The 19,833-nt window shown below is 40.4% G+C and overlaps 1 long non-coding RNA gene across 2 annotated transcripts in view; it reads left to right on the forward strand.

Annotated features, from left to right (window-relative positions):
* The first annotated feature begins 3,887 nt into the window (after positions 1 to 3,887).
* The window catches only part of LOC115336557, a 47,762-nt gene continuing 31,816 nt past the window's right edge, over positions 3,888 to 19,833 (forward strand). For both annotated transcript variants that reach the window (XR_003921824.1, XR_003921825.2), the window contains exons 1-2: positions 3,888 to 4,047; positions 10,741 to 10,915. This is a non-coding gene — a long non-coding RNA (uncharacterized LOC115336557). The remainder of the gene's footprint in view (positions 4,048 to 10,740; positions 10,916 to 19,833) is intronic.

Consider the following 19,833-nt stretch of genomic DNA (forward strand, 5'->3'; position numbering starts at 1 on the left):
CCATCTGACCAATTCCTTATCCACCAAACGGTCCAACCAGCAATTCCATTTCTCTCCGATTTAGAGAGAAGGATGTTGTGGGGGACCTTGTCAAAGGCCTTACAGAAGTCCAGATGGATGACATCTGTAGTTCTTCCCTTGTCCCCTGATGTAGTCACTCCATCATAGAAGGCCACTAGGTTGATCAGGCAAGGCTTGCCCTTGGTGAAGCCATGCTGGCTGTCTCAAATCACCTCCCTGTCCTCCATGTGGCTTAAGATAGCTTCTAGGAGGATCTGTTCCATGATCTTCCCAGGCACAGGTGAGGCTGACAGGTTGGTAATTCCCAGGGCCCTCCTTTCTACCCTTTTTAAAAATGGGTGCAATGTTTCCCTTTTTCCAGTCTCTGGGGACTTCACCTGACTGCCATGACTTTTCAAGTATCATGGAGAGTGTCTTGGTAACTACATCAGCCAATTCCCTCAGGACTCTGGGATGTATCTCCTCAGGTCCCATAGACTTAAGTATGTTCAGGTTCCTCAGGTGGTCAGAAACCTGATCTTCTCTTACAGTGGGATGGACTTTGCTCCCCCAGTCCCTGTCTTGTGGTCCGAGAGGTGTGGGAAGAGAGGTTGCAACCTATAGCTCTTCTAATCTTCCCTCACAAAGTGAACTCCTTTCAGGCTGTTTTTCTTTTGATGTTTCATTTGATTTGTCAGTACTTTTTTAAGGGATCAGTACCAATAACCACAACAATATTCTGATGAAGACATTAAAAATTGCATTCCCTTTCCATTTTCAACAGTCACAAAAGCACATGTGTGTGATCCTCTGCTAGTTAATGATAGACTGTTCTCAACAGTTTTCTTTAGAAAAAATAACAGATTAAACAATACTTTATGGAAATTGTTAATATCCTTCTAGTGTGCAAAGTTATTCTATACAGTTGTTCATGCTGTGAGGAATTATCTGACTTTGAATTACTCTATATATTGCAGTGATATAGCTTAGCACTGTAAACTTGATGCCCAGAGGGATGCTCATTTCTTCTTCCTTTCAGTAACTTCTGCTGCTTTCTATGACAGCCATGATGGTGATTACTTCAGCCAGTAGATGACAAAGAGGCATTTGTTTTCCTTCTGTTAATCACTTATGGAATTGCAGCCTCAGGATATGTCCATCAAAATATGCCACACAGGTTACATTCTTGAATTCCTGACTATACTTGCTACACAGTAAATGGAAAGAGGTTTGAAGAAGCTGAGATTATGTTTTTTTGTAATGGTACGAATCCTCTCCTGACAACACATTTGGACAAAACTGAAAAAGATTATACAAAATCTTAAATGTGACAGAATGTTACTTTTCTTAATATTAATTTGCTTGAATTTTTAATGAGATCTTTCCAACAGTTAAACTATTCCATTATATTTCATTCTCAGCACCTGCTAAATATTTCCATTCTATGGTTAAAATGTCTCTTTTTGCTGGCCTGAAACAGGATTAAAGATCTATGCATAGTTTATGTGTATAAACACAATGGATTTGCTTTTTCAAAGCAAATGTATATGTAACATGGAATTTGTAATGGATTTTTCTGGAAATAAAAAAAGAAATAATTGTTGTGCATTGTCATTTGCCTAAAAAATCAAATTTAACCTCACATCTTCAAAACAAGATGACAAATATGATACTTTCAAATATGAGATATGGATATATGCCAGTTAAATACTATCATGCTGTCATATTCCAGCATATGCTCAAAGGCTTCTGAGTATATGATAATAACTTCTGAGCAATGAAGAAACATCCTAAACAATAAATAATCTCATAAATGTTGGAAAAAGTTTGCCATTATGTGCAGTCTAAAAGAACTTTTTTCTCTTAATCTAAGCCATAACAATGATACTCACCCAGAAAAAGTAATTTATGTACCTTACATGTATCAAATTGTTCCTCTTGACCGTGGGTATGGGGGCTTGATTTTTTTACTGCCTGATACGATTATGGTAATGAGGATGTACTTCAGTCTAGACTCAGCAACAAGCTTCTCATAATCTTAAGCATTACCACTAGCAGGCATAATAACAAAACCAAACAAGACACACTTCACTTTCTCTCATTTTTTAGGGACAGTCTTCTGAACTACGTGCAGCTTTGAGTTTAGTGTTAGAGAGAAAACTGTTTTTCTCCCAGATATAGTCCAAAACACAAAGCAAGAAAGGTATGAAGTGTCAAGTAAGCATACCATTGCAGAAGAAGAAACCAATTCATTTTAAGATTAAGCCATGTAGGAAAACCACAATTTGTCTGTCAAGAGGAAAAAAATCACAAGTTAATTGTTTAGTATTTTGCAATGACTTTGGAATATAAGTAGCCTTAAGTCCTGTGGTCAAACCAGTATCAGCTGAAGGCAGTTTATAACAAAGAAAAAGGAAAAACAAAAATAATATTTTTTGACCTTGTAATTACTTGTCAATTTTTGTAATAGACTTCTTTGTATTTTACAGGCCACAAAGAAGGAATGTACTTTCTGTCCTGAGAAATAACTTTTACTGCAAACTGTTGAGTTCCTTCTATTTAATGTTACTTTTCTAAAAAGTTTTAAAGACTTTTTCCATGAATCCTTGGAAGAGAAGCAGGCCTCTAAGTAGTATTTCCTTAGTGTGAGCAACTTCATTCATGAAGTTCTAGAACAAGATATAAAAATGTAAATGTAGTTTTCTGTGTTTAAGATAAAGAAGATGATCTTAGATGCTTTAGAGTTTTGGAAGCTTTGCATAGAGTAAGAGAAAGTGGGCTCTTTCTCATCCTCCTCTAACACTTTGTTAATGATGTTATTAAAAAATAAGACCTTCCTCCCTGGATCTGCTGTTCCTTTTCTGTTTTTGAAACTTAATCATGCCTAACCAGGGTGACTGTGGCAACAGCAAAACTATTCAGAATTCTGGATTGTTGTTAACAAAACTCAACATTTTTAAACAGTTTCTTAATGCAATGTGTTGTAGTTTTGCATATAGGGCCAAATATATTATGCTACCTTTATTTGCTGTGCTATTTCTGTATACCGTAACTGATGATGAAATAACAAGCAATTCAATGTCTAAATTTGACCATATTTATTGTGCTTTCTTAAAATTATGCTAAGTAAATAGATTTATTAACTTCCAGATGGTTTCTTATGTGGAAGTTGCCACAAGAGTATTTAAGCATTCTCAAATATTAGTCAGGTATGACTAATACTTTCAGAACATTTTTAGCAGGTTGAGAGGCCCCTATTTCACAGTTTAATAGATTAGAATCAAATCTTGCAATTCTATGCTATAACCCACTTTGGGTGTCCAACTTCAGAAGGCTTGGAATGATTTCTTTTCTGGGTTTTTTTTCCCCATGTACTTGGCATTGTATAGCATTAATTAAAATTAAAAGAAAAGTTATGCAGGGACAGGTCCAGAGAAAAATGGTCCAGATTATCACTTATCAGCCTTGACTATGAAACGAGATTCTTGTTTCTGCAGTTCTGGCTTAATTCAAATTTTTCTTCCAGCTTTTTGGCCAAACTGAGTACTTGCAGAAGGCAGTCTTTTGTACTGCATATGCAGCCTTGATTCACCCTCCAAGTCTGGAACACACAGAATGGGGCAGAGGTCATTCAAGAAAAATTGTTTTGTGATCATTAAAGTATGCAACATAACATCATGGACAGATGAGGGGAGTGAGTGTGTTGCAGACTCATAGGGAGTGTCCTGAGGTTCAGGCTCTCCCTGCTGAAATGCTGTACTTCCCTCAGTTTTAGGAATTGCCACGTTCACAGGAAAGGAATGCAGTGGTGTTTGGTCTGTTAGACTGGAATCAACATTTACACAAGAAAATGTTAGACAAGTAAGTAAATAGGTATTTACCGAACGTCCGTATTAGGTCAGTATTAACTCCATAGTTTCAACGTTAACTTAGATGAACCCCTGAAGGATTTTTTTCCTCCTCCATCTGGTGAGGACTTTCATACTTCACATCAGGACTAAGATTCAATCCTCTTGCAAAATCTGCCTTGGACATAAAATGATACAGGTAATACTGAACTTCTCCTGAGGTTTTGTTCAGATTCAGCCGCCTTTCTTACTAATACAAGCACATGCAGAGTTTAATGTTAGGCTTCACATTTCTGCTGGTGGGTTGTTCAAAACCCCTACCTGCCTTAAACTAGAAGGACCCTTGGGCAAGGCTCAGACTCCCAACAGTAAGCAGAAATTTTTAATGACTGCCCTGCTGCTGAAATATATACAAACTGTTAACCTGTTGTGAGGGGAATGTCAGACTGGTGGTTTGTGATTTGGCTCTAAGTGCATGCATAATTGCTTTACGCACTGAAACCTATTTTTCATATAGGCAAATTGAAAACTCCAAAAGCATGCATAAACCATTGCTATTTCTTAACTGAAACTAGACAGGATGGTCATACGTAACTTTCTGGATGGTAATCATTTTGAAGTGAATATTACTAGTCCTGGCTTTGAGAAGTGTCTTTGTAAAAGGCTGGTACCCTTTTGGATCCCTTCCTTGATAGATCTGACCTGAGCAAATGTAAACAGGTAGTTGAATTAATGTTGCAGAAGCAGGTCATAGTTTCATTTTTTTGTTACTCTTGAGTGCTTGATTTTAAAAATCATATTACTTTCTTTAAGGTGCTTTTTTGGTTCTAAATAGACTGAAATATTTGGTCTATCAAAGCAAATCCTTTGAAGTAAGCCAGTAATTGGCAGCAATAGTAGGTTGCTGTCCTCTGTGTGAATCTTGGATGTTTTAGCTGTGGTTTTCATAGATATTCTTAGCAAGGGAACAGGGAAGTCAAAGATGATAAATATTTTCATTAAGATAATGATTTTTTTTTAAGCTTTGCATTTTTTCTAACCCTTTTCTGAGACGCAGCTAGATCGTATTGACTGGCACATTAACTATGGCCTGCTTGCCTGCAGAACCACTCCTCCCAGATCTCAGATTGCATTACTGTCTTGCAAAACAAATTGGCAAGTTGTGTGTCTTTTCCCCCTACAGATAGAGCCACAAAATGAAATCCAGGCTTTTATTACTATTATTAGCTCAAGTCCTAGCGAAGTGCTACAGAAGAAAATTCCTAATCTTGCTACTTAATATATTGCAAGCAGGCATTTTTTGTTTTAATATAGTTAAACAGCGACAAGTTAAGAAATGCCAGGATTTAAAGTTGCTTGCTGCTCAGCGGAGTTTATCATTTGAGGCTCAATGATGTGCTAAAATGCAACAGTATGTCTTTTCATTCAGAGCTGGCACATGTCCTGCTGGCTCAGTTTGGGTGGAATTTTCATGTGCCTGCCTGCAAAATGCCATGTAAACAAATGCTATGGGGGGAATTTCCAAGAGTAGGTAATGGCTGGATGCACAAGAGGATGTTGTGTCAGTGTAATGGAATATCTCCCTTTAGTGGCATATGTCTTCACCCCTTGGTTATGGTATCCCATAGCTTGGTGTTTGGGGAAAAAAAAAGAAAAAAAGCGTAGGCGAGGTATCAATTCTAATCCCCAAGGCAGATAAGGGCACTGAACCCTGGTCTCCCACATCCTGGATGACAGTCTTAATCACAAGGGAGGAGATAATGATGATATTTCCTTTGTGTCTTGTTTGGACATATATGTGGTCTGAGCACATATACCCACAAATGAGAGAGATTCAACATCTCTACTCTGTGAATAAGGAATAACTTAGCCCCCCTCTGCCTAATGCATCTAAAGTATGCATTTAGGTGCATACCTAAACCTAAGTGTAGTTTCTTAGTAGCTTTGCTAACTAGTTTTTGAAAGGCATAAATGGGTGGGTTCAGGAACTAGGTTTTGCTGGGCATCTAAATGGATGCAAGTCTTGAGGTTCTCTATGAGCCTAATATATTGACTTCCCCTGTCCTGATAGTAGCCATAAAATACTTCTGTTTCTTTGCCTGAAGGTCAGCCTTATAGCATTTTCCTGTGCTTATGCTAATTAAATGAGATTATGAATGAGGAAAAAAATCTGGTTCACTGCATTGGAGAGCTGAATGTTCTTGGGAAACTTACACTGCATTCAAATAAGGCCAGAAACTGTTTTAACAGGGATAAATCCTGAGGATAAGCATTGTTTTGTATAGTTTTTGACTAGCCAGAATATAGTAGCTGGTTTTTTTTTTCTTTTGTTTCTTTTTTAATTCTTTTTTTTGTTATGATCTTCCAAGTCTCTTAGCCCATCTCCCCTCTGGGGTAAGCTATGCACTTTGGAAACTTGGAAAGGAACAATAAGATTTGATGCATGTTTATACAAAACAATTCATTTAATAGCTGAAGGGGATACTTCTGTAAAAGTAGCATGATTTATAAAGCACAGGGTCAGCTTTGGAGTTTTTGAAGCCTTAAGCAATGGATGATTACAGTGCACCAAATGGGATCAGAGATAGCAGAGTTTGCACCTGCAGTTGCTTTTTCAACCTTTGTACTCTGTGCCATTGATTGCTCAGAGGCCCCTGAGGCTGTCCAAGATGACACGGTCTGACCTGGTAAAATGAGAAGTCAAAATATCAGGTAAAAACAAGAGCAAAGAAAAATAGTCTGTGCAGTGGTGTGTCAGAAGTTGAATTAGCGGCTAACTATTCTGTGTTGAGTCAAAAAACATCCCTGCTCTTACCTGGTTTTGATCTATAACCAGCAAGTTTGCTCCTGACTGTTGTGTAGCACTTCTAATGCCAGCTATGTTAATTTCTTTGTCCAGTCAATGCTTTGAAAGGCAGTGAGAAAATGGTATGAATGAAGAGTGGCAAGCCAGTCCTTAGATTCTTAGCTTCTAGTAAGGTTAACGGTGTAGTGGTGAATACACAGATATTAAATGACAGATGATGACAGTTAAGAATGGAGCTACAAAGAGCTGTCCTTAAAAATACTGGAGATGCTAATATGGCTATTTTTTTCTTTCTCTTCTCACAGTCTTTACATTTAAAAATTACTTGTTTTGAACTTCCAGCATACCTCTTACCCATGTGTCCCAACTTTCTTAGTTCGGTGCACTTAATCCTTTTTCCAGTGCTGCTTTTTCTATCCCATATTTCAAGAATTCTTTTTGTAAATGTGTGTTAATTGATGTGTGACCTTATTATGAAATCTCTTACTGTGATCTTGGTATGTGGATTTAATACACAAATACTTTAGGCACTTTTCTTTTCCTCAGTGAATCCAGCCCTTTCTCGTCCCTGTTGTATCTCTGGTGGTGATGTGTATCTTGCAAGCTTATTTTAGTTTTCTGATGATCAGAAATGTTGGCCATAAGAAGAGGTTGATGTGGTGACTAGGATAGCTTGAAGTGCCACTTAATGAACTAAACATCCCACTGAAACTAAAAATAGTAGTATTTCTTTAAATTGCTTCACACTGATGAAGTGTGCCAGTCTTTTAACAGCACTTCCCACAGAAACCCTTTGCCCCCTTAGAAAAGATAAATCATGTGACAAACTCTGGACAAGAGTGTGCACAGGCTTGCTGATAAGAAAGGTGAAGGCCTTTGAAGTTTGTACATTTATTTAAGTATAAAGGCTGTCTCATGGCTCTGTCTCTTCCCATAACTGTGGTTATGTTTTTATAAGCTTCATTTTGTTGGAAATGTTCATACTTTTGGTTTTGAAATATATCCTCAGTGTATTGATTGTATAGTACTTTTCTCAGCTTGTAATGTGAAGTGATATGTGAGAAGATCTTTAATGGAGTTAGTAGGCTAATTGACTACCTGAGTCTCAGGTCCATGTGCCAAACCACATTGTGGCATGAAAGTTAGTGTTTGGAGTATTTTTAAATTTGGCAGCTCTAATTTTGCCCTGAAGAATCTAAGTGCACAAATAGAAAGGTGTAAGTAGGCATTTTTGACCTTCTGATCCTAGAGATTTTGCTTTTTCTGAAGCTAGTAATTCCTTATACATAGAAAGTACAAATTAAAAGTACAAATTAATGTCCAGAGTGAATTAACAGCATAATTTAGCGGAATGAATTTGGCAGAGTGTTTTGGGGGAGAAAGGGAAGGGATTACAAGCATCCACTTACTGCTTTTTCCATTTTGACCTTAAATCAAATTAATCTCTTTAATGTTCTCCCCTTATATGTTGCCTTGACCATGCAAATAATTTCAAATTTTGGTGTATGCACTTACAAAAGCAATTATTTATTAAGGGCACTTCTGAAAGTGTCCCTTCAGTGTTGAGTTGTGACTCATATGTCTTTCAGTGGTGTTCTGCTGCTGCTCTGTAGTCTCTGAAGGATTATTTACATGTCTTCATGCCTTGTGGCACTTTTGAAATTGCTCTTAAGTGGTCAGATATGTCTGCCAGGTTATTCAGTTAACTTCTGCTTCTGCAAGGTTGGAGTCTGCCACTGGAATGAACACATTTATGCTCCACTGGCTGGTGCAGCTGCCTGTGCTGGATCCTTTATCAGGAAGAACTGCTGTCTTTGACTAACAACCATGAATGCAGTTCTGGGGGAGACTGTCTCTGGCTGCACATTACATTCTTGCCTCAAACCCAGATAAATGGCCATTACTACATATGCCCTTTCCTAGTGTTAGGTGATCAACACTGAAGGCGAACAGATATCCAAAGAAACCAAAAATAATGAGTTTTGCAAATGCGTGTTCCCTGTCCTCCCCTTCTCCTTTTTATTTCCGTATCTCATCTCAGCCTCATACAAATTTTTTATCTTTCCTAGTGAATATTTCCTATATCTGTGCCTACAGCAGAACACATTTATTCCCCTCTGTTTCTTTCCTCTATTAAATATGGTAACTACATCAATTCTTTCTCCAGCCCTTTAGTAATACCCTGTTCTCAGTAAGCTGTCATAAATCTTTTCTATAAGGTTTCAAGTTCCCCTTTCTTCCGCTCAGGATTTAAGTCATCTGGGTCTAGTGCTTTGTTGGCTTTCAGTAGTTCTAATTGCCTTATCTGTTTTATGATGAGGGTAAAGCCTTTCAACGATTCACTCCCCCAAGCCTAGGAAAACATGCCTCAGTCCCTAGGATGTTATCTTCTTTCCTTTTGTGTGTAGTGTTGTGAAAAAATAATTTAGACCTGTAGCATATTAACCATCTATCACTAGTTTTCTTCTTTGATCCTCTAGTATTCCTCCTGTATCTTTTCTATTTGTTTTGATAGCTTGCCTTTTTTTTTTTTTTTTTTTTTTTTTTCCCCCCCTCTGCTATCCTTCTCTGTTATTTTTCCATTTAGGCACTGTCTTTATTTACATGTTTCATTGTTTTGCTTTTGTTCTCTATCTATTTATTCATTTCCTTCTCTGGGAAATACAAATTTCTGACAACCTGCTCCCCTTCTCCCTGTGTTTTTCCAGAATTTTATGTTTCACTGCTCCATGTTTTTTGCAAAATAGCACACATAAAGGAAACTTCTCCTCATGCAACTAAATGGGGATCTATAAAATTTCACCTGTCACTATTTCAGTAATTCTAAATATGCATTTCCTTGCCAAGTGAATGTTGTTGCTATGTTTTAAAATCTCTTTTTACTAATTGCCTAGAACTGTAGGGCTTAGCTAAAAATCCGGTCGTTCCTATCACCATCCAAACAAAAATACCATCATATTGCCTGCAATTTTAGAAGCTCTCACTGCATGCTCTAAAGTTGGTGTGTGGTGTGTTTTGTTTGGTTTTGTTTCTTCGGAGTTTTTTTTTAATTTTACAGTGGCACTGGTGCTTTTTTTTGTGTGTGTGGTAGCACGTTACTCAGTCTGGGAGGGGGAATGGAATGAAAATTGACTGAGTGCAAGTGAATCCCTCAGGCAACTGGGAAATGCAAAATCTATCTAAATGATCAGATCCTATTTAGGCGTATGAAAATGAACTATAGGTAAAAGCATCAATTGTAAAAGGTTTAGTTATACTTGCCCTTTCCCTCTGAGATCTATCAAATCATGAATAGTAATCTGTCACTTGCAGATGAAAAAAAATTATTTGATTTCCAGACAATTTCAGTAACATATTCCCTTTCATAAGTGCTTAGCATCTACATATATTCTGCACCCTTTCAGAGTTTGCTTTTCCAGCCTCTATTGAGAATTTTTTGTAATCGTACTCCTCTTTGGACTGACATCCTAAAATCCCTATACTCTTCCTCAAGAAAGACCTAAGTTTGACCATGGGTGAGCTGTCCTGTGAGGCCACTGACATGGCCTCCCAGAGGTTTAATCTTCCTGTCTGTTTATCCTGTCCCAACCTTACGACACTGTGAGAGCACCTGTATGCTTGGATGGGGCAAGGATGAAGCCTTGGCAACCAGGCTGTGCTTACCAAGTCTACCCACATGCAGTTTGTGCAGCCTTCACTGCAGAGCTCCCCATATTCACGGTGTACAGCACATGTGGTTGGTTGCACCAGCACATTCACATGTTGTGTTGCCAGCACTTCATAACACACCTCTTCAAACTCAGTGGCACAGAGATAATGCAGAGGCCTTTTTTTTGGTTAATATGGTACTGAAGTGCCCATCCCGTTGTGTTCATGCACTTTTACTGCTTGGTGAGAAGAAAAGAGAGGCATAGCATGGCCCCATACAGACCAAGTATACAATTTCAGGAAGGCATGTAGATCACTGCCTGAAGGGCATAGCTGGGATTGGAGACCACTTTGTTGGAAAAAAAAGTCTAAAATGAACTGCTGAAGAACAGTGTCTCCAAGGTAGACAATAGTAACATCTTATTGCACTTCTCCTAGACTGGAGATGGCATCACAAGACCTGGAGGAAGAATGTCACTGGTCACCCTGTGGCTCTGAAGAACACCATCCTTGTGGGCTGAGAAAAACCCTTTGTCTGCTGAGAAGGGGAGGAAAACAGTTCAAAGTGAACATCCATGCCTCCATCCTTATGCTGCCTCCAACATGGATGATGGTGAGAGTCGCTGCTGCCTCTAGCCAGGCTGGTGATCTGGTTGTGTGTGAAAACATTACTCTGTGGTGGTGGTAGGATGGCCTTTTTTCCAATTAGGTGCATTTGTTATGGGTTACTGCCCACCAGGTACTAGAGACTCACAGGCCCCTCCTTTAAGGCTGTGCCGTAAATGCCTCTGGCAGCAGGCATTACTTGCGCTGTGAGCACTCAGACTCCAGCTGGATTTGCCAGGCATCTGCCATGGGGCGTGTGGGGAGTCCAAGGATCCTGCTATAGCCCAGACAGGAGAGATGCTGTTTTGAGGTTATGCCTGGAATTGAACTTCACAGTGACCTTCATTATCTGCTGGGCATTAGGGGAGGGACAAAGTATAGGACAGGGCCACCACCATGGAAACTGCTGACCATCTATACATTTCAGCAAACTACCTTTCCCACAAACTGCATGTGTGCGCAGGAAGGTCCTTGGGCCAGAAGGGCACAGAAGTAAAATCAGCAAGGCAGGCTTCTTCCATGTTTTCTTCAGAGACATCCTGCAGACCACTCCAAGGAGCTTTTGTCAGGTGGGCTGTGGTTGATGATATCTCTCTGAGGGAGAAAAACCTGTGCTAAGCTTTACATCTAGGAACTTTGCTGCTTCTACAAAGATTCTGAGGAATGCAGAAACTGCCCAGGATTGGGAGCAGAGGGTCAAATGCAAGCATTTTTCTTTGGGAGAGCTGTCCCACCCTCCTGTTTTTGGGTTCATGCTTCTGTGAGCAGCTGAAAGAGTGAGTTGTCCTACCAGCGTTGGCACTTGGAAACCCAGCCAGGCTACCTGAGAAGAAGGCACCTACTGCATCCATTATGTTAGTCCAGGAGAGACTGGGTGAAGTCACTAGACTGGTACATGCAGATGGTGGGAGCGAGTAGCTGCTTGTCTTAAGGAACCGGCAGAAGCACTAAGGGACAGGAAGTTATGTCTCCTTTTTTTTGTTGCCTTCTATTGTTCAAAAGAAGTTGTTTCCTCCCCCTCCCCAAAGGTGGAATGCCTTGTTTATATCACTCTGGAGACTGTGATAATGAACAGGTTTCATGGAGCTCCTGGGCAGACAGCCCATTATCTGGATTTGAGATTCCTAGTTAAAAAGCAAAAAGGGCTTTTGGACCTGACTGGTTTATTTTACTTCTGTAGTACACCTGCTGTTAAAGGGACATCTTTTATTTCTCAGTTGTGTCTAATGGCTCTTGTTTATGTTCTGCATCCTTTCTGAGTCATCTCCCACTGCCCAAATCCATTAGGGGGGCTGTAGATGTCCTTTATTCTGGATAGATGATGAAGGATTGTAGATGATCCTATAAAAAGGGACTTTTCTCTCAGTGCTTGCAACTGGACTGTACCTAACCTGAGCTGGTTCTCATAAGCCAGCGTGGTCCTCCTAGACATGATGACTAGCTGTGAATTCTTCCCATTTTGAAATGGCTTAACTGGAAGGAAACTGGCCTATCCTTGTGCATTTTGGTGCTACTCTGACCAGTGTGAGCTAGTCTCAATGAGGAGGTGGGGCTGTAAATAATGCAAAATCTCCTGATTTTTCTGTTTTACAAACAAAATTTATAGAATGTTATATCTTCTTGACAGTAGCTGCTGTGTGTGAGGCCTTTGTCATTAGCTTGCACTAAACAATTTGGAAAATGGCACATACTGAAGTGCAAATGTGTGTCTGACTTCTTGTCTTAATTCTGTTAAAGGAAAGCTGAATATGCTTGTACCCTGACACGTGTATCACCCAACTCATCTTGTCCCCAAATTGGCAGCAAGCCTGGAGCCCCCCATAGAAGAGAAGCCAGCTTAGGCTGTATGCCAAGGAGGCAGGGGAAGGGTAAATGTCCAGAGGACTTTAGTTGGCCTGTTCAGTAGTGTGTGGTGTATTGGCTGGCTTTTCCTTAAGAAAGAGGCCCTGGCCAGAGCTACAATGGTGATGTAACTAAGGGAGAAGGTCTGACAGACCGTGGGGTGGGATATAAGAATGCAGTTATGATTAGCAAAAGGTCATTGCTCACCCCAGCAGTGTCCTGGGATTTTTTTACCTTTCCTTTTTTTAAGGGAGGAAGAAAGAGGTTTTCTAACTTTGTAGCCAGATGTAAGACTCTTAGCAAAGAGGCAGAGGGGAAGGTACAGAGCAATCACAGAAGTCAGATGGAGTCAGGCTGCTATATTTAACTGCAGCAAGAAAAGACAAGCATGTGTCTTTGCAAAGAGAAAGAATAGAATCGTAGAATTGTTTAGGTTGGAAAAGATCTTTAAGGTCTTTGAGTCTGTTAACCTAACACTACCAAGCCCACCACTAAACCATGGCCCTAAGCACCATGTCTAGATGTCTTTTAAATACCTCCAGGGATGGTGACTTAACGACTTCCCTGGGTGGCCTGTTCCAATGCTTGGTAACCCTTTCAGTGAATAAATTTTTCCTAATATCCAATCTAAACCTCCCCTGGCACAACTTGAGACTCTCGTCCTATCACTCGTTACTTGGGAGAAGAGACCAACACCCACCTAACTACAACCTCTTTTCACGTAGCTGAGGAGGTCTCCCCCTCAGCCTCTTTTTCTCCAGACTAAACAACCCCAGTTCCCTTAGCTGCTCCTCATGAGACTTGTGCTCTAGACCCTTCACCAGATTTTTTGCTCTTCTTTGGATGTGCTTCAGCACCTCAATGTCTTTCTTGTAGTGAGGGGCCCAAAACTGAACACAGTATTTGGGGTGCAGTCTCACCAGCACTGAGTACAGGGGCACAATCACTTTCCTAGTCCTGCTGGCTACATTATTTCTGACACAAGCCAGGTTGCTATTGGCCTTCTTGGCCACCTTGGCACATATTCAGCGAGATGCTGACCAACATCCCCATGTCCTTTTCTGCCAGGCAGCTTTCCAGCCACGCTTCCCCAAGCCTGCAGTGCTGCATGGGATTGTTGTGACCCAAGTGCAGGACCCGGCAATTAGCCTTGTTGAATCTCATACAATTGGCCTCATCCCAATGATCCAGCCTGTCCAGATCCCTCTGTAAAGCCTTTCACTCTCAAGCAGATCAACACTCCCATCCAACTTGGAGTTGTCTGCAAACTTACTGAGGGTGCACTTGATCCACTTGTCCAGATCATTGATAAATTGATCATTGAAAAATTGTTTAATAAACAGAACTGGCCCCAATACTAAGTCCTGGGGACCACCACTGGTGACTGGCCACCAACTGGATTTAACTCCATTCACCACCACTCTTTGGGCTCGGCCATTCAGCCAGTATTTTACCCAGCAAAGAGTACACACCTTCAAGCCATGAGCAGCCAGTTTATCCAGGAGAATGCTGTGGGAAATGGTGTTAAAGGCTTTACTAAAGTCCAGGTAGACAACATCCACAGCCTTTCCCTCATCCATTAAGCGGGTCATCTTGTCATAGGAGATCAGGTTGGTCAAGCTGCAGACTGGGCCTGATCACCTGGTTGTCCTGTATGTGTTGCGTGATGACACTCAAGATGATCTGCTCCATAAACTTCCCCAGCACCGAGGTCAGACTGACAGGCCTGTAGTTCCCTGGATCCTCCTTCCGGCCCTTCTTGTAGATGGGTGTCACATTTGGTAACTTCCAGTCAACTGGGACCTCCCTGGCTAGCCAGGACTGCTGAAAAATGATTGAAAGTGGCTGAAAGAAGAAACAGAAGAAACCTATTTGAAAATAAGGAAGGCTGAGGGGAAAGGGGCTTTTAAAGAAACTCTAGAAAGGTGGAAGGAGAGAGAGAAAATGAGGGAGAAACTGGGGTGTGTAACCTATTTGGGTTTTTTTCCCCTCATATTGGTTCCTTTTCTTGCTTCTGAGTGCTATATATAACTCTAAATAGACCTTTTATACTATAAAGAAATCCAGTTCCAGAATTGACAGTATGATGAAAAATATTTTGAAAGAATGACTAAGACTTATTTCATATGGTAATTTTTTTATTTCATGCAGTTATTATTTTTAAAGGCTAGGAATGAAGTTTTTCCTCAGTGACTCCTTGGTGGGGAGCTGACTTTCCATCCAACAGTATCTAATAAGGTGGAGAGAGAGAATGACTCCTTTCTACAGAAGCAATATCTTTTTTTAGAACAAATATAGCTGGAAGGTTGATTTACATGAGGACACATTGCGTGAGCCTTTAGTGGGATTTTTCTGTACCATTAGCTTTTAAACGTGTTTTTATTATATTAAACATGCTTTAATTTCACTTCAGAGAGAAAACATTCATATGCCTTACTGTTCAAAATTAATTTTTGTGCAATACTGAATACTAACTCTGTGATCTTGCCATAATATATTGATTGTGGAGAGGAGGAAAAACCTTTCTGTAATCTGCCCAGAGACTGTTTCTTCAGCAACCTCCAAACTTGCTGTTTGATGATACTTTTCAGATCGTTCGTGAACAAAACAAATCCTTCTTAGTCTATTTTAATGGTATTTGCCTTAAATCCAATTTATTTATCAAATGGATTTGCTCCATAAAAATCTTCGCAGAACTCTGTTGAAAGGGAATTCAGAAAACAACCTCTGAACACCATGATAATGCATGATTATATTTTTTCTCAAGTGTAAAAAGTGTAATTTAATGTTTACAGTTTTCAAGACTCTGTCAGCTTTGAAACTCCCAAGTAATTCAGAATGGCTTTTATGTCTCTAAGTAGTCTAAAACTAAAGTCTTGAGCTTTAGAGCTGGTCTCCTTGATATACTGGTTCAGCTCTCAGTACCTGAGACTTCCCATAGTTCTACCTGGATGTAAAAAACAACCATGGTCCAAGTACTGAGCAGGGATATGTTCTCTTTGGATTCCAGGGGAATCAAGTGCTGTCTTCAGGCACTTCATTCAATTTTTGTTTGTGAGCATGGGCTAATGTAGCAAGGGACTACAGCTGCAATATTTTGGAGGTGAGTTGAACTGCTTTCAGATAGCATTGTCCCTGCCTGTCTGCTGCCTCCCTACAGCCTAAGAGTAAGTTTGGCATGGGTGCTATGGAAAAACACTTGTGAAGAGAAAAATGTCACATTACTAAAATCAATGCAATAAGATGGAAGGTTTAAAACATACTTTTCTGTTTGGTCTTCCTCCAAGACAGTTTTTGGCCAAAAAAGAAACCCCAAAATAAATGTAGCTTCTAATATCAAGTAAGTAAAAATAATAGCATATTAGGTAAAAGAGAAGCAACTGTTTTGGTGCAAGCAGTGTATAAAGAAGTAGTGCTCTCTATTGTTGACACCTAGTGCTTTCCTCTAACAAAAAAATAATTTTTTTTTCAATGCACAGCATCAAAGCAGAAATGAGGTGCAAGCAGACAGAGGAGATGATATGTTAGCACTATGTTTGAAGCAGTATGCAAGTGTTTCCAGGTAAGACAGACTGAGCTTCTATAATGTGCTTCTCAGAAGTGCAGCCCAGAGTGCAGTGTTTGGTCGTGGCCATGTTTTGCCTGACAGGTTCTAAGCTCTGCTTCGGAGAGGAGAGGCTGGTGGTACATTCTGACTCCAGTTCAACCCTGATGCAGGACTTCTTTCTTTAAATTATGAAAAGAAGAACATTTAATCTTTCTCTTTAGACTTGAAAAGAGGTTCTTTTCTGTGGATCCTAGTGTGGTGGGTTTCAGTCTTGCTTGTCATGTTAAAAATCTCATTTCAGAAAAATGAGTTTTGTGTATGCCTTTTCTAGGGGATGCATCCCTGACTGTTGTTTGTTCAGCTGTTTCTTATTGTCCTGGGAACAAAAATTTGGACACCTAAGGCACAAACTACTCTTATAATAGCCACATCTGTTCTGATTAGGTAATGCCCGCTGAAAAAGATTTGTAGAAGAAATGCAGAATTGTTCATTTAGTCAGATGAGGAAACCAGTGGCTCTGTTCAAGAAGTGTCTGATTTAAGAATGGTCAAAATCTTGAGCATGGGATGGGATAGTCCTACAGAAAGCATCAACAGCAGGGCATTAAGGACTGTGTTAATACCAAGAAATAACCACAGTCTGGTACCAATATCTTCCAGGAAACAACTGTCACTCTTTTTCACTTGTATCTTGTACCGGATCACTATGCTAATTTCCAGGATTAGAGCAGTATATGGAAACACGACTCCCCTAAACTGTACTGGTATGCCGGCAGGAACAAGAAAAGGCAATTGCTTCCCAGTTCAACAGACTTTTCAAGACAATGTATATTGTTTTTCTTGGATTCTTTTTCATGAACTACCAGGCCCAATTCACAAAAAATATGTTGTTTGATCCTGAGAAGATAGCCAAATCAAGCTATCTAAAGTCTCATTGATGTACAGAGAAAAATCAAGGTGCCAGAATCAAGGGCTAGATGATAGGAAAGACTGTACTGCACAGCACAGGACAGATGTATTTGGACCTGCTTAGTTACAACAATTCAAATAGAAGATGCATCCTGATTATGTGTCCAATATTTCTGAAGATAAAGACAAGAGATTCACCCTCAGCCTGACCACTGACAGATTCTGTTGTCACATGCAAGGCTGGGGGTCTTCTTAAAGAACATTCCATTATCTCACCCTAAGTCCCGTTGGCTTTCACAAATATGAAATGCTGTTTTACATTCACAGTCACTACTAAGTATTTCACACCTTTAGCATTTCCCTTATCTTCCTTCTCTGCAGCGTGTGGGCTTCCTCTCAGTGGCAGTACACTTGACTAAAGTGTAAAGAACCATGTGGAAATCAGTCTAAAAAAAATTGCTGGCGGCGTTTCACTTCCTTTGTGCAGACATGGCAGATCAGTTATCTAATGACAGATGAGTACAGTTGTTTTGACACTTTAATTCTTTGCCTTTTCACCTTTTTCCTCAGTAAGACGAATTATATCCATTCATATAAAGACATACAGGAAATGAAATTGTTTTAGTTAGTGGGTCTACATGACACAATTTGCCATGTCAACACAAAGAAGAAGCCTCTAGAGAATCCCCTTTTTTCAGAAGGAGGTCTGTACCCTTGCTGACATAAAAAGATTGAGAAAGCTTGGTAGTGCTTACCTCCATCATACCATCTGTTCAGAGTCAGAGCTGGCTTTTGATTCAGTTTCACACATTCATCCAGCCAGTTTAAAGGACTTGAGGCTTAGGGTATGCATATTCTCTCAATGTGCAGCCAGAGGTTATATTGGTACTGTTCATGACACACCTGGGGAAAAGAAGTGCCTGTGATTGAATTGCTAATCAGGCTTTAAGCCTCAACTCTGTTAACTTGGCGCATGCTGCTGGATTTAGTGAACTATGAAAAGTATTCTTTATCTTACACAGACTATATCATATTAAGGATAAATTGCATTTCAGCAAATATTTTATTTCCAAGGAGCAGATTTATTCCCTTCATATTATTCTTCGGAACATGATGAAATTGCACTTAGCTTTGATAGCATGAGTTTACTGTGATTGCCTAATTTCCTTCTAGTATATGGTAACAGGGCTTGCAGATAGCAGAGAAGTAATGTAAGTTTAATAGTTTGATAGTTTGACCTGTCTCATATGGCATTCTGATAAGCACTCTGGGAAGTATTGCCTAGGCAAAACTACAGCTGAAAGGGCCTGCAAGCACGCTGGAGAATAAGACTAGAATTCATAATGATTGCAACTAATTGAAAAAACATCCCCCCCAAAATAGGGTGCAGTTCAATACAGATGAATACAAAACACCACTCTTGGGAATAATCAATTGCTAAAATAAAAAATAACTGCTAACCAGTAGGTTACTAGCAAAGGTTACTACATGTCATCTACCTGGACTTATGCAAAGTGTTTGACGCTGTCCCGCAAACATCTGTGTCTCTAAATTGCAGAGACAGGGACTTGATGGATGGACCACTCAGTAGATAAGGAATTGGCTGGATAGTCACACTCAAAGGGTTGTGGTCAATGGCTTGATGTCTGAATGGAGACAAGTGGCATTCCTCAAGGGTTGGTATTGGGATTTGTGCTGTTTAACGTCTTTGTTGGTGACATCAACAGGGGCATTGAGTGCACCTCAGCAAGTTTGCCAATGATACCAAGCTGTGTGGTGTGGCTGACATGCTGGAGGGAAGGGATGCCATCCAGAGGGATCTGGATAGGCTAGAGAGGTGGGCCTGTGCGAATCTCATGAAGTTCAACAAGGCCAAGTGCAAGGTCCTGCATATGGGTTGGGGCAATCCCAAGCACAAATACAGGCTGGGTGATGAGTGGACTGAGAGCAGCCCTGCAAAGAAGGACTTGGGGGTATTAGTGGATGAAAAAGTGAATGTGAGCTGTCAATGTGCACTCGCAGCCCAGAAAGCCAACCTTATCTTGAGCTGCATCAAAAGAAGTGTGACCAGCAGGTTGAGGGAGGTGATTCTGCCCCTCTACTCTGCTCTGGTGAGACCCCACCTGGAGTACTGCATCCAGCTCTGGGGCACCCAACATAAGAAGGACATGGACCTGCTCAAGCAGGTCCAGAGGAGGGCCGTGAAGATGATCAGAGGGCTGGAGAACCTCCCCTATGAGGACAGGCTGAGAGAGTTGGGGTTGTTTGGCCTGGAGAAAAGAAGGCTCTGGGGAGACCATAATGTGGCCTTCCAGTACTTAAAGGGGGCCTACAGGAAAGATGGGGAGGGACTCTTTATTAGGGAGTGTAGTGATAGGACATAGGTAATGGCTTCAAACTGGAAGAGGGTAGATTTAGATTAGATGTAAGGAAGGAGTTCTTCACTGTGAGGGTGGTGAGGCACTGGAACAGGTTGCCCAGAGAAGTTGTGGATGCCCCATCCCTGGAAGTGTTCAAGGCCAGGTTGGATGGAGTTTTGAGCAACCTGGTCTAGTGGAAGGTGTCCCTGCCCATATCAAGGGGTTGGAACTAGATGATCTTTAAGGTCCCTTCCAAACTAAACCATT

The sequence above is a fragment of the Aquila chrysaetos genome, chromosome Z, assembly GCF_900496995.4.
Source record: "Aquila chrysaetos chrysaetos chromosome Z, bAquChr1.4, whole genome shotgun sequence".
NCBI lineage: Eukaryota > Metazoa > Chordata > Aves > Accipitriformes > Accipitridae > Aquila > Aquila chrysaetos.